Consider the following 6,482-nt stretch of genomic DNA (forward strand, 5'->3'; position numbering starts at 1 on the left):
ATGCATATATATATAGAGCAGAGCCTTGAACTTACTTGGTAGCGGCAATGAATGCACATAAAATCAGTTCGGTGAGAGAGCACATTATTCCCTAAAGTTCAAACTTCTGGATTAAATTGATCGCTTCCGGGATGTCAGGCTGTTAGAAGGTGGTTCTGACACTATAGGCCACCCGGATTTTTTGTTTTTTGAGCACCTAATTGTTGAGCTTTTACTGTGGGGGAGCCTCATAAGTTGGGACTCACCCACAGTGAACTCAGGATGTAAGAGACTGCATGGGGATTTTACTGGTGTTCCCCTGGCTTGACCAGGCCACTGCGCAGCAGCTGGAGTAAGGGACACCGGGCTGGTTACATGCTGACACATGTGTGCATGCGTGTGCACATGTGTACGGGCTGCGCAGGGGAGATTCCTATCGTGCGCAGTCCAGGAGCAGCTACAAAGTGAATGGTGTGGCAGGACTTATGCAGTATTGGGTGGTGACATGGAATAGGCTTTATACACTGAAAAGAAACATGCCAGGGAAAGTCAGTATGTTTTACTATGTTTTCACTTCATTATTCCCCTATGGGGATGTGGGGCCCATGGCTAGATTAACTTCCGTTAGGCCTACAGATTCCAGACACGCACTTAAGTCCAATGTAGCGAATGTGAAAATAAGTATTCTGCAGAGTCCAAAGTCATATTTGTACTGCTTTTGGGTCATCCAGAACTGTCATATTTCTCTGAGCCAGCCATGACCAGACCCAGGCTGAGGGCTGACCTCAGCTGGATGGATTGATAACCTTTCTTCCACAAGCGAGGGCCTCCTCTCCATGAAGAGATGATGGGTGGGGCTACAGACTCATCCATCACTAGGTGCCAGGCACCAGGCTGCACCAAGGAGGGAAGGAGTTGGGTTTCAGAGGCCATGTGGCCAGAGACACTGGACAAAGCCATTTTTAACAAACCCAGAGGCTGGACAAGAAGGAGGGAGCAGGGGCAGGAAAGTGATGTGTCGCTGTTTGATAGGACCAACAGGGACTTCCTGCCAGCCCCCTATTCAACTTTTAAACAGTGCTTGCACAGGAAGAGAAGCTCTCTCTGGGGTGTGGTCTGTTGAGACTGAAGGTGCTGGAGCCTGGCGCAATGGGCAGTTGGAGGAGAGACCCCCTGACTGCCCCCAGAACCCTAACAGCACCAGAAGAAGAGCCCAGGACCGGTGCGCAGGAGCAGTGGCCTCTGCGCAGGGAGAAGAGAGGCCACGGAGGAGAGCCAGGCGAAAGGCTGGCGCAGGGAGCCAGTGAAGACAGCACCCTGCTGAGTCAGAGACCCCGAGGGCGGAGGAGAGTGTTCCCAGTGGCTGGGGCTGGTAAAGAGGAGCATTAAGCGCCCCATAATGCCTCGCCAGGCATTTGGAAATCTGCCGTTTTGGTGCTTTGTGGCCCCCAGAGGAGGGGGGTCACCCTCACTTGTGAAAAGGTGCTGGGGGAGCTGCTGGAGAAGCGCAGTCTTTCCCCCCCCCAGCATGAAGAAATCTGCCGTTTTGGTGCCTGGTGGCCCCCAGAGGAGGGGGTCACCCTCATGTGTGAAAAGGGGTGCAGGAGGGCTGCAGGAGCACCACAGCCTCCCCCAGCATAAAGAAGAACAGTCCACCCATAAGTTTAACGGGGCATCTGAAAGAATAACCCCTCAAGGGCTCAGCCAGCCTTTAACACCTTCTAGGCTGGAACGTATGTTCTACAGCTGAGGGTGTACTATGAAGTGCATCATGGAGTGAAGGGCTGAGTTGGGATGTCTGGAGAAGGGCATCCCCTGGAGGTGAAGTGGTGTAATTGCACCGAAATGCATTTACTATTGGTTATTTATTTTTAGGTGGACTGAAAGTCACATGTGTAAAGTGAAGTACCTGTGTAAGGTGATGTTAAGCTAAATGGAGTTATGTTGCTGGACCTTCCTGCTAGGGGGTCTGGCTGTATTTATGTAATCCCATGCTTTTACCTGTGATTCCTTTTAAAGTGAAGAGGCGCACTGCAGGAGAAGTGTAGTTGCCAGGAGTACTTCTTTTGAAGGGACTGTAAGTCACATGTGTAAGGAGATGTCATAAGCCAAGTGGGGCTATGTGTCCAGACAGTCCTGCTAGGGTGTCTGGCTGTATATGCGTAATCCTGTGATTTCATCTGTGATGCCTTTAGGGGCTGTAATTGCAAGGCATTCAAATGATCAACCAAGGTGATGAGTACTGTCATTCTAAAGTGTGCGTAAACATGGATTCTTGCTGCTGCGCTTAGGTGAAGACCCCAGACTGCTAGCCCTTAAGATATAGAGGTGCATACTTTATGGTCAGTAGGAGATGCTCAGTCAGGGTCATGTGTCACCAAGGCAGGTTTACCCCTTTTTAATGCTTGTTGAGGTAATGGGGTGGGTCGCCACTGGGATGGTGCCAGTGCGCAGGGCCCTCGCTCCAGGTTATGTTCAACTATCTGCATTGGGGGCAAGTTGATGTGCATACATGGGAGTGGTGGTACTAGACCCCACATTATGCAATGTCACAAAGTAATTCCAACAGCTTATGTATATTTGTAAATTGGTGCATAGTATTGAGTAGTGTGTGTGTTTAATAAATGTACTCTTACTTTTATAAAGCAAAGTACAGACTGGACAATCAATTATTGAGTGTTATTTTTGTGCACCTGCAAATGGCGATTACTAGCCCACACCACCCCCCTTGAGTAAGCCTCAGACTGCTCTGCAACGCTACCCTCTGAGAGTCAGGCGCTACAATTGGGTGTTTGGTTCCCAGTGAAGGACAAATGTAGTCATGTTATTTGTACCGGCCTCACAGATGCTGCCTCGTTTTCCAACACAGGCACAATCTTAGTCTTTAACAGGCAGTATAAATAGAACTGATTTTATGTGCATTCATTGCTAGTTCGAACGAGCAGAGATTATAGCCAGACGAACTCTCCGTCCACCTATATCTTGTCCCCCCTCTTTTTGAAGGTCTTCCTCTTGCCGCTACCAAGTAAGTTCAAGGCTCTGCTCTAGATATATATATATATGCATCAATTAAGCCACAACTTTCTATTACATAGGTACAGCAGCTTCTCATATCAATTTTTTTTCCGTTTTTTTTCGTTTTTTAACATATTGTAGGCCAATGCCCTCCGCTCTTAATTGATGAAGCCCACACTTGCTTTGGGGCCACATTTCTTTAAATCTGGTTGCTACAAACATAATAGCGGGTAAGCGTTTTGTTTTATTACGTACAACAACTATTCGTTAGATCATTACCGACATAGTCATACAGGATGTTTGTCTATTCTTTTTCTTCTAGTTTAACGTGATTTTACAACATCAAACACTTTTTGTAAGCAGATGCCAGAGGGGAACACATTGCTGTCTAACATCTGAGGTACAGTTCACCCCTTCTTTTGATCAGCTCGATCAACATGTCCCCCCAACAACTTATAGTTTAGACATACAGGTCAACACGTCCCTCCGTTATTTGGCATTCTCCATACTAACCTAAATATAGGATAGATAAACGATTTCTAGCATACTTTTGTATATATATACCCCCATCGAGCACGACCTGTTATAACATGAATTTGAGTGGCAGGATTTCTTTATTCCAACATTGGACCATCTCATTGGCATCCTTTTGAAACTAATATAGTGCTCTCCTCGTCATTTTGAGTGTTTCTATACATTGTTGCTGTTTCTGCAGGGAGCTTAACAAATTTTGATCAGAACATACATCCAGGGTCTAAATCATATCCATTGTCATACATAATTGACATACCTTTCCTCTCATTTGGAAAAAAGTTAACGGACAATATATTTCAGGAACATTTTTTAGGATTTTTCCTATACCTTTACTAATTTGTCTAATTTTATCTTTTACTCTATAATGTTTTTAGCATCGTTGATAAACCACTATCTTGCTACTATCCTCATGGTTTAGAAGTTGCAAGTTCTGAACATGTTAGAAAAGGTACATCTTACATGTTTTTGGGTGGTTCTGAAAACCAAGCTGAGGTTTTCAGCTATCTATATTTCACATTTTTCCTTTTTTCATGAAATTTCACATGGGGTGATGGTTATAAGGTGTCTAAGTCACATCCACTTATCCAAAGATGTTTAAACTAAATAATTATTTTTGGTGTCTGTGCAATTGATGGACTAGTGTTTTTTAAATTGTATATTAATTGTTATATATAATTATGAGCTATTTCGCCAACTCCCCAAATTTTGGGAATATCTTTGTAAATAGGACCTATCTGCAACTTTGATATTTACATTTGTTTACATATACTTTGTTTAGGTTACATGAGATATATCTATATCTGTATCTATATCTATATCTATATATATCTATATCTATATCTGTTTAGGTTACATGAGATACATGGCATCCTGATGAAGGCTCCAAGCCGAAACGCGCGTAGGATTCAACAATTATAGAGCCATGAATATATCGTTTTCTAAGAATCAAACAGAGATTGAAGCCAGAATTTAAATGCTCTTCATGTTTGGATTCAACAATTACAGAACCATGTATATATGAATATATTGTTTTCTAAGAACCAAACAGAGATTGAAGCCAGAATTTAAATGCTCTTCGTGTTTAGAAAAAATGATCATGTCTTTTGATAAAATATATGAAATCATATTTAATAATTAATAAAATAAATATATATTTTTGTACCTATCAGTATATGTACACACATTTTTTTGTATGCTTTTCAGGTCCACTATATTAGAATCAATGTTCCTAAATTGTTTTGCTTGCAATTGTTACACGCCACTTGTCCTCGCGGCTGCGACTTGGCTCTGCTGTATTTGTGCATGGCAACAGCGCCCACTAGCAGCAACTTGCTGGCCAACGTCCGCAGGCGAGGAGTCCGCACGGCCCTAGTGCTTCCGGCTAAAACACAGCTGGTAAAATGCTGCCACTAACGCTTCAGCCAGGTACACTGCACCCGCCCCTCCCCCACCACAGAGCGCGTCTCGCGGCGGTGCATTTTGTTTTACTTTTAGCGCACACTCCCCCACCCCTCCCACTTGTTTACTTTTTTAAGCCTGAAACATTCTTCTCTGAAAGGGTGTGTATTTCCTGCAATTGAAGGTTACTGAGTGCATCCGCCTGTGTGTCTGTTACTGTGTGTGTTCTTGTCCTGTTTGCATGTCTGTGCGTGCGTTTCTATATGTATTGATCCTTATGTAATTTCTTTCTGTGCACAAGCCTGTCCCTGTGTGTGCATGTGTGCATCCCTCTGTGTCGCTCTTATTGTGTGTGTTCTTGTCTCTGTGTGCATTCATTGCGTGTCTCCTTCAATGCACCTGTCTGTGTCTGTAGGTATGTGCCATTGTCTGATTTCTTGTTTGCTGGTACCCTTATTTGTCCGTGTCCATCCGGTGTGTGGCTGTTTCTTCTTTTGTCCATCCCTATTTTCCTGCTGTGTGTTTGTGTATGTACTGATGTCCCTATTATTGGATAATTTGGTTGTGCTTGCGAGCGTCTCTGCAGTGTTGTTTGCCCCTGTGTAAGTGTCCTTGCTTGTTTGTGTATGTGCGTTTTCATCTATGACTTTGTTCATGATTGTGTGTGGATGTGTCCCTGTTTATGAATGTAAGTTTATTTTCCTGTGTTCATTCCCCGTTTGTGTCTACATGTGTTCTTGTGTCCGTTCCTGTGTGTCTGTCATTGTGTGTGCTTATTTATATGTTCCACTACCCCCCTGCTTGCTTCCTTGTTTCTGTGTGTGCCAGTTTCTGTTTTTGTGCACCTTCTTGTGCTTCTGTTTGTGTGATGACGTGAACTTTCTTTTGCGAGTGCGGGCCACCCGCCAAACCTATTGTAAGTGGGTCTGAGAAAAATAAGTCTTGCCATGTAAATTGTGTTCTATTTCAGGAAAAAAGGGGATTTAACTTAAGGCTACACCATAGATTTTCCTTGATGACGTTTCACGCTAGCAGTGTTTTGGACTATGTGCATCTAACAGGCAGTCTGTGACAATCACACATTTACTGTGCATGTGCATGGGGATTCTGGATAAAGTGTAACGAGGGGGACATCTGCATAAGTTGCAAACGTAAGACAAGGTCTGCGGAGGCTTCAGACAGTGCTGTGATGCTAAAGCTATCACGAATGGTACCCCTCCTATATGACTCCCGGTGGCTCACACCCGCAGAAAGGAAACCATCAGACTAGAGATGAACAAGTGTAACAAAAAAAAACAAGCATTGGCATAGCCAATAGGTCTCGCCTTTGGGAGCTTATAAGTGTTTAGCCATGCAACAGTTGATGTTGTTGCACCAAGGATATTGTGCTGCATAACTAAATACTTATAAGGTCCCAAAAGCGAGACCTATTGGCTATGCTAATGCTTGTTTAATCAGTGCTGTGAGTCCATCCATATCATAATATAATACAACAAATGTTGCATTCTAACTTGCTGTTCTCAAAGACTTTTCTATCAGCCTTTCTATTACTGAAC

This window comes from Triturus cristatus, chromosome 7 (genome assembly GCF_964204655.1).
Source record: "Triturus cristatus chromosome 7, aTriCri1.1, whole genome shotgun sequence".
NCBI lineage: Eukaryota > Metazoa > Chordata > Amphibia > Caudata > Salamandridae > Triturus > Triturus cristatus.